We start from the raw sequence: 9,951 nt of genomic DNA, 5'->3' as shown, positions 1-9,951 counted from the left end.
TAAATGTGTCAATATTCATATCCTTCAAACAAATAAAGAACATTACACCTATTAAAGAGACATTAAACACTTGATTGTAATAATATTCATTATAATTTTTATATATATATATATTTTTTTTAAAATAGTTTTTATTGAGGTTATCATAAACATATACAATGTATATAGAGTTGCCAAAACTTAAATAGTACAAACATTGGGACACTATTTACAATAGCAATCAGTGTACAGTCAGGTAAGTACAAATTCAAAGTGAAATGGGTAGACATAGTAATATCCTCATTTTTATATTGATAATAACCTCTTCTGAAAATAGTATGTCACTCTTGGATCATGATATAATATATATATATACACTCAACGGAGGTGAGTAAGTTAGGTCTATAGCCACTTTTGGGCTTAGTAGTATATAAAACATTACATATATATATCAACAATACATTTTAAATAATTTTCAACCATCATGAGTAATATGTTGTTCTTCTGTAAATATGTATGGTATATGCATCAACAAATCCTCATCATCAAGGGAATGCGGGTAAACAAACATTTGTGTACATTTAATATCACAATAACAGAAGTGGTATAATGGTCCTATTATAAAACAATCTGCTCCATATCACTACAAGAAATGTGTTGTCTATCCTTCATAGTCAATATATATCTGGAAATTGTTGAGGTGACTAAAAAGAAATATTGTTTGATGAATGGATTAGGTGGTTTTCGTGCAAAGAAAAAATAACTGTTTCAATGGGATTCATTTTCCTTTGCCTACGAAGTAGGCTCAATGGTGTCATGGAGGGGGGGGGGGAAGAGTTACACTCAAAGGGGTGAGGCTGGGAGGAGAAATAAGAAATATAAGTTAACCCGAGTTGGTATAGGAATATAATTTTTATATTTTTAATTACTTATTTTGACCCCTTTTCCTGTAATTTAAGTCTGAAAGTAAATTGTAAATTTTCCAGTCCTAAAAACTTTGAGAGCACATGACAGGTTTCATAAGCATAAAGTGATGGTAAATCCTAGAATTTAAAAACGCTAGGATTTACCATCACTAAAAATAAATAGGACTTTCAGTAATCACTTTGTAAAAAAGTTTGCTAAACTTCCGTTCTAAACTCAGTGACTATGGCTGCCCACAACATAGTGCTCTTTTTTCAATGAGGTGACGTTTGAGGCTTTAGACTAATAGCCATGCTAGTCATTTGTTACTGTTCTGAATGCTAAACAGCTATTGGTTTAGAGGTGGAAATGTTACCTCATAGCGCTGTGCCGTGGGTTGCCAGAGCTGCTTAGTTTAGCAAGGAGGCCGGGGCACAGAAAATATGTTTGGCACACTTTTTTATAAAGTGATGACTAAAAGTCCTATTTATTTTTAGTGATGGTAAATCCTAGCGTCTTTTGAAAAGCTAGGATTTACCATCACTTTAACCTTTCTACAATTTGCATTTTCTATCTTATCATTTTTACTAAAGCAAAACAATGGATGTTTTGCTAACACAGTTGCAAGACCTGTTTTCTCTAGATGCAAGCCCAGAATGACTCCTCCAAACTAAGAAGTGTGGTAAGTGGAGTTTAAACATTGAAGAACAATTGCATTTAACAAGGTTTTAATCTGTTCTAATACAGTTTAGAGGCTGCTGATATGGTAATCTATTATAATCAAATCTATTGGGTCTGCTGGAAAAAAAATATATGTGTGGGTAAGTGGAAATGGCTCAGCAGTTAACGGGTTATAGAGACAGGATTTTTTGTGATTCACACCTCTGAGCATTTTTGAAAAACAGTAAGAATGATATCAGTCTACTGGTAATTCAGCTCTGGGAGGGGCTGGAAAATGGAGTAAGGCATGACTTTCAATTTGCATAGTAGGAAAGGGGTAGGAAAAACATTTACACTATAAACACTATATGGTGAAAAGTATGTGGACACCCATACTAATTATGTTAAGGTGTTTAAGCCACACCCATTGCTAGCTGGTGCATAAAATCCAGCATTGCCATCAATATTGACAGTACAATGGGTTATACTGAAGAGCCCATTGACTTTAAACATGGTGCTGTTATCAGATGCCACTTTTGCCACTAGTCCGTTCATTACATTTCTGCCCTAGACCACTGTAAGCAATATTGGGAAAGTGAAACACAAAATTATTGCACTCCCGTTAATTTCTCAAATTTGCCCGTTTGCAGGAGTGTGATAATTAACCAGTCATTACAAGAAGCTGGTTATTGCTACCTTGAGCTCACAGTGGCAATTAACACTCAGAAAATTAACCAGAAATTAGATCTCTGGTTAATTTTCTAAAAGTGCCCCAAATGCCCTCAAAATAAATGTAGCTTTAAAGTCCGTGTTCACATTGCGCTTTACATGTAATAACAGGGCACATTATTGTGCACTGGTATTACAAAGTGTAGCGCTAATATCGATTGCACGCAAGCGAAATTGAGCGCTACACTTGTAATCTAGCCTATTATTGTGTGATGGAAGCCAGGGAGGGACTGGGACCAAAGTTGGCCCAGGGACATTAGCCCACTACTCTCCCCTTTTGTTATTTAACTATACCCCCATAACGGACAAGTATAATGTATTAGTTTGATTTATTAAAACAACAACCTTCTGTCACTGTACTGTATTTCATAAATTGGTTGTCATTAAAAAATAAAAAGTAAAATGTAATAAAAAAAACCCTCAGAAGCTATATAATTAACATATAAATAAAAATCCACAGGCACCCAAAGCACACGCAAATCACCCCAGACATCCACCATCAAAGAGAAACAGGCTACCACAAGCATCAAAAGGCAACATTACTATGAGCTGCTTCATTGTGACTGTCCACACCAGAGAATATTGACCTGCACAGCATAAGCCTTCCTCTATAGATTTATTGGCAGTTTATTCTGTACAAAACTGTGTGGCCATCTTAAAAATCATGCCACCAAAAAGGCAAATAAATACACTTTCCATATACTGTAAGCCCTCTTTTTCTGGGGAAGGGCACACAGAGAGGCCAGACATGGTACAGGGGGAGTCAGGACACAACTGCCTCCCCCCCCCCCATATGAATGGCACAACTGACTGAAGGGTCAAAAAAGGCCCCTAGATATGTGGTCCTAGACTCAATTGAGACCTTTAAGACCCCTGTGGCTATGCCCCTGCCCAAAGGGCAGGACACAGGTTAACTCAAAATTACAATTGAAAACCGTTGTGAGGAAGATCATTTTGATGTAATACTAGTTTGCAGGCAGTTTCCCTGGACCAGCTTACAAGAACAGGGTGAGGGTTGAGACTGGCCATGACCTGGCTGACAGATACAGAAATGCAGTGGAAGGCAAGGCAAGGCTAGCCATGTATAATGTAAATATAATGGACTGGGTGGGGCTAAAGTAACCATTCACAGACTAAAACCAGTCCTGGCTCACCTGGCAAATGCCCTGTATGTCCTATATTAATGCCAATCCTGTTGGAAGCCACAAACTGGTAGACCAGAATACTCAGAGCAGGGCTAGAACGCGTAACGCATAAAAATGCCTATCATCTGTTGAATCACTCACTAGAGAGTCCCAAACTTCCTCTGGAAGCAACATCAACACAAGAACTGTGTGTTGGGAGCTTCATGAAATGGGTATCCATGGCTAAGCAGCTTTACACAAGCCACACATCAACAATCACAATCCTCTGCCTGCCTTTTTTTCCTAACACCTGAGACCTTATATCGTTCATCTTTTAATAGTTTTTAATAATTTTTATTAGATGACATTTTTATGAGTGTAACTGTACTTTGCTATATATTTTTGATGTGCTTTGTGACACCTTTTTTGTTTTAACCAAAGCACTGAGGTCGCACTAACCTGATGCGCGTTAACTTCAATTGCGCTCAAGAAATCAAGTTTACTTTCAACTTGCTTTACGAGTAGAAAACCCGACGCGTCTAAACACCCACGTTAAACCCTTTTTTGCTTCTGCATAACTGTTAACGCCACACTTATAATCTGGCCCATAGTGTAGTTATATTGCTGGTAATTTATCCTGTTAAAAAGTTCACATTAAAGGGATATAAAATGGTGCTCCCTTTAGTAGAAAAAAAAGTGTAAACTCAAAATATAGATTTTGTTACAAACCAGCAAACAACTTATTTATTTTCTTGCTAAATAAGCAGTTCTCTGTCTAGCCACTGCCTACATAATGATTACAGAGTCGATAGCTAGATAACAAAGCAGACATATGACAGAACTTAGGTTCTATTGTCCCATGATTTTTGCAGCAACAGTTCTCTATTGAACATGAGCAATAAACTGATTGCAGCTAGTTTAGAAATAAGTCAATCCTTTTAATATTGTGAATAATAAATATTGCAATGATTGCTATTAAAGGAGCACTGAAGTCAAAATTAGACTTTTATAATTCAGGTAAAGTACACCATTTTAAAGAACTTTCCAATTAATTTCCATAATCAAATTGTGCTCAATCTTTTTTCTTTATGTACACTTTCTGAGACATCAGCTCCAGTTAAGCATGTGCAAGAATTCACAGAATATACTTATGCATTTTGTGAATGGCTGATGACTGTCACATGGTGCAGAGGAAAAAACATTGAACTAGCTGAAATCTTCTGCTCATTTGAAATTCATACTTAGTAGATATGTGTATTCAGAGGTAACCTCCAAATGCGACAGAAGGCAGCTGCTAGTGACATTTGGCTATTCTTGTGCAACTGCAGCACACTAAAATCAGTGCAAATCCAGATCCTAGTGTGTTGCAGTTTTGGCTCAGATTATTTAAAGGTCTCTGAGCAATACTTCTATTTGCCTGGTGGAATTATCTAAATCCACTTTTTACTCACAATCGGCTAGATTTGGAGTTTTGTCGGTAACGACCCGAAAAACTAACGCCGGCTTTTTTCTGGCCGCACCATAAAAATAACTCTGGTATTGAGAGACCACATAAAGGCTGCGTTAGGCTCCAAAAAAGGAGCGTAGAGCATTTTTAACGCAGCTTCAACTCTCGATACCAGAGTTGCTTACGGACGCGGCCAGCTCGTGCACGATTCCCCCATAGGAAACAATGGGGCTGTTTGAGCTGAAAAAAAACTAAACACCTGCAAAAAAGCCGCGTTCAGCTCCTAACGCAGCCCCATTGTTTGCTATGCGGTAACCCTTCCTATGTCTGCACTTAACACTCTAACATGTACCCCGAGTCTAAACACCCCTAACCTTACACTTATTAACCCCTAATCTGCCGCTATCGCTGACCCCTGCATATTATTATTAACCCCTAATCTGCCGAACCGTAAACCGCCGCTACTTACATTATCCTTATGTACCCCTAATCTGCTGCCCTAACATCGCCAACCCCTATATTATATTTATTAACCCCTAATCTGCCCCCCACAGCGTCGCCTCCACCTGCCTACACTTATTAACCCCTAATCTGCCGACCGGACCTGAGCGCTACTATAATAAAGTTATTAACCCCTAATCCTCCTCACTAACCCTATAATAAATAGTATTAACCCCTAATCTGCCGACCAGAGCTCACCTCTATTCTAATAAATGTATTAACCCCTAAAGCTAAGTCTAACCCTAACACTAACACCCCCCTAAGTTAAATATAATTTAAATCTAACGAAATTAATTAACTCTTATTAAATAAATTATTCCTATTTAAAGCTAAATACTTACCTGTAAAATAAATCCTAATATAGCTACAATATAAATTATAATTATATTATAGCTATTTTAGGATTTATATTTATTTTACAGGTAACTTTGTATTTATTTTAACCAGGTACAATAGCTATTAAATAGTTAAGAACTATTTAATAGCTTAAATAGTTAAAATAATTACAAATTTACCTGTAAAAGAAATCCTAACCTAAGTTACAATTAAACCTAACACTAGACTATCAATAAATTAATTAAATAAACTACCTACAATTACCTACAATTAACCTAACACTACACTATCAATAAATTAATTAAATACAATTGCTACAAATAAATACAATTAAATAAACTAGCTAAAGTACAAAAAATAAAAAAGAACTAAGGTACAAAAAATAAAAAAATATTTACAAACATAAGAAAAATATTACAACAATTTTAAACTAATTACACCTACTCTAAGCCCCCTAATAAAATAACAAAGCCCCCCAAAATAAAAAAATGCCCTACCCTATTCTAAATTACTAAAGTTCAAAGCTCTTTTACCTTACCAGCCCTGAACAGGGCCCTTTGCGGGGCATGCCCCAAGAAATACAGCTCTTTTGCCTGTAAAAAAAAAAATACAATACCCAAGCCCCCCAACATTACAACCCACCACCCACATACCCCTAATCTAACCCAAACCCCCCTTAAATAAACCTAACACTAAGCCCCTGAAGATCATCCTACCTTGTCTTCACCTCACCGGGTATCACACCGATCCGTCCAGAAGAGCTCCTCCGATGTCCTGATCCAAGCCCAAGCGGGGGGCTGAAGAGGTCCATGATCCGGCTGAAGTCTTCATCCAAGCGGGGCAGAAGAGGTCTTCCATCCGATTGAAGTCTTCATCCAAGCGGCATCCATCCGGAGCGAAGCGGCAGCATCCTGAAGACCTCCACCGCGGAACATCCATCCTGGCCGACGACTGAACGACGAATGACGGTTCCTTTAAATGACGTCATCCAAGATGGCGTCCCTCGAATTCCGATTGGCTGATAGGATTCTATCAGCCAATCGGAATTAAGGTAGGAATATTCTGATTGGCTGATGGAGTTTTGTCGTTAGATGTCTAACGCTCACTTCAGAAACGACTCTAAATACCGGAGTTAGAAAGATCCCATTGAAAAGATAGGATACGCAATTGACGTAAGGGGATCTGCGGTATGGAAAAGTCGCGGCTGAAAAGTGAGCGTTAGACCCTATTTTGAGTGACTCCAAATACCGGCAGTAGCCTAAAACCAGCGTTAGGAGCCTCTAACGCTGGTTTTCACGGCTAACGCCAAACTCCAAATCTACGTCAATGTGTTTACTAAGTGGCTTATACTGGGAAGGAGATGCATACATTACAAAAGTGCACAATGGAAATCATTAATTAAGAATTATACTAAACCAGTACTCAAACAATTTACTCATAAATACACAGGAAATAATTATATTGTTAAGGTGCATCAAAAATCGAAACAAATTTCTTCACCAAACACATACAATTTGTATGCAAATTTCACAGGAATAAATTATATTAAATACGCACAGCATTAATTTATTATAATTTAAGTTCACTGGATGTGCAAAAAACAAAATTCGTACTTAGAAGTACAAAATACAAAGTGTAATTAGATTTAACATAAAATGGGCTGAACATGGGCATTTAATGGGTGTACATTCAATTTTTTTTTTTTTTCAAATCGAAGTGCAATTACCTAAACATTTCCACCTTACAGATCTCTCTCGGCCAGATTATAAATTTTGTGTTATGAGGGGTGCGGTACTAACTTGCACGCTATTGTCACCGCTCACTTACCTACAGCGCTGGTATTACAGGTTTTTATAAACCCGGCGTTATTAGGCAAGAAGTGAGCGTAGAGCAAAATTGAGCTCCATACCGCACTCAAATACCAGCGCTACTTAAGTCAGCGGTGAGCTGGTTGTACTTGTACGTGCTCGTGCATGATTTCCCCATAGACATCAATGGCCAGAGAGCCGGCTGAGAAAAAGTCTAACACCTGCAATAAAGCAGCGTAAAGCTCAGTAACGCAGCCCTATTGATTCCTATGGGGAAACAAAATTCATGTTTACACCTAACACCCTAGCCTAAACTACCAATAGCCCTTAAAAGGGCCTTTTGCGGGGCATTGCCCCAAAGAAATCAGCTCTTTAACCTGTTAAAAAAAATACACACAACCACCCCAACAGTAAAACCCACCACCCACACAACCAAACCCCCCAAATAAAACCCTAACTAAAAAAACCTAAGCTCCCCATTGCCCTGAAAAGGGCATTTGGATGGGCATTGCCCTTAAAAGGGCATTTAGCTCTATTGCAGCCCAAAGCCCTAACCTAAAAATAAAACCCACCTAATAAACCCTTAAAAAAAACCTAACACTAACCCCTGAAGATCCACTTACAGTTTTGAAGATCCGACATCCATCCTCAACGAAGCCGGGAGAAGTCCTCATCGAAGCGGCAAGAAGTCCTCAACGATGCTGGGAGAAGTCTTCATCCAAGCCGGGAGAAGTGGTCCTCCAGACGGGCAGAAGTCTTTATCCAGACGGCATCTTCTATCTTCATCCATCCGGCGAGGAGCGGCTCCATTTTCAAGACATCCGAGGAGGAGCATCCTCCTCTTTCCGAGGACTAACGATGAATGAAGGTTCCTTTAAATGACATCATCCAAGATGGCGTCCCTTAGATTCCGATTGACTGATAGAATTCTATCAGCCAATCGGAATTAAGGTTGGAACTTCAATCCTATTGGCTGATCCAATTAGCCAATAGGATTGAGCTCGCATTCTATTGGCTGATTGGAACAGCCAATAGAATGCGAGCTCAATCCTATTGGCTAATTGGATCAGCCAATAGAATTTTTTCAACCTTAATTCCGATTGGCTGATAGAATTATATCAGCCAATTGGAATCTAAGGGACGCCATCTTGGATGACGTCACTTAAAGGAACCTTCATTCGTCGTTAGTCGTCGGAAAGAAGAGGATGCTCCCTGCGGATGTCTTGAAGATGGAGCCGCTCAGCGCCGGATGGATGAAGATAGAAGATGCCGTCTGGATGAAGACTTCTGCCCGTCTGGAGGACCACTTCTCCTGGCTTGGATGAAGATTTCTCCCGGCTTTGTTGAGGACTTCTCCCGGCTTCGTTGAGGATGGATGTCGGATCTTCAAAACTGTAAGTGAATCTTCGGGGGTTAGTGTTAGGTTTTTTTAAGGGTTTATTGGGTGGGTTTATTTTTAGGGTTAGGGCTTTGGGCTGCAATAGAGCTAAATGCCCTTTTAAGGGCAATGCTCATCTAAATTCCCTTTTCAGGGGAATGGGGAGCTTAGGTTTTTTTAGTTAGGGTTTTATTTGGGGGGTTTGGTTGTGTGGGTGGTGGGTTTTACTGTTGGGGGGGTTGTTTGTATTTTTTTAACAAGTTAAAGTGCTGATTTCTTTGAGGCAATGGCCTGCAAAAGGACCTTTTAAGGGCTATTGGTAGTTTAGTTTAGGCTAGGGTTTTTTTTTATTTTGGGGGTGCTTTTTTATTTTGATAGGGCTATTAGATTAGGTGTAATTAGTTTAAATATCTTGTAATTTGTTTTTTTTTTTGTGTAACTTAGTGTTTTTTTAGTTTTTTTGTTGTAATTTAGGTAATTTTATTTAATGTATTTAATTGTATTTAATTTAGGTAATTTATTTAATTGTAGTGTAGTGTTTGTATTTATTTTAGCTAGGTAGTTAGTAAATAGTTAATAACTATTTAGTAACTATTCTACCTAGTTAAAATAAATACAAACTTGCCTGTGAAATAAAAATAAAACTCAAGATAGATACAATATAACTATTAGTTATATTGTAGCTAGCTTAGGTTTTATTTTACAGGTAAGTATTTAGTTTTAAATAGGAATTATTTAGATAATGATAGTAGGTTTTATTTATATTTATTTTAATTATATTTAAGATAGACGGTGTTACGATTAGACTTAGGTTTAGGGGTTAATAAATATAGTATAGTGGTGGCGACGTTGGGGGCGGCATATTAGAGGTTAATAAATGTAGGTAGGTGGCGGCGATTTTAGGGACAGCAGATTAGGGGTTAATAATATTTAACTAATGTTTGCAAGGTGGGAGTGCGGCGGTTTAGGGTTTAATATGTTTATTATAGTTGTGGCGATGTCCGGAGCGGCAGATCAGGGTTTAATAATTTTATTTTATTGTTTGCGATGCGGGAGGGCCTCGGTTTAGGGGTTGATAGGTAGTTT

Source organism: Bombina bombina, chromosome 5 (assembly GCF_027579735.1).
Source record: "Bombina bombina isolate aBomBom1 chromosome 5, aBomBom1.pri, whole genome shotgun sequence".
NCBI lineage: Eukaryota > Metazoa > Chordata > Amphibia > Anura > Bombinatoridae > Bombina > Bombina bombina.
This window is presented reverse-complemented; position numbering follows the sequence as displayed.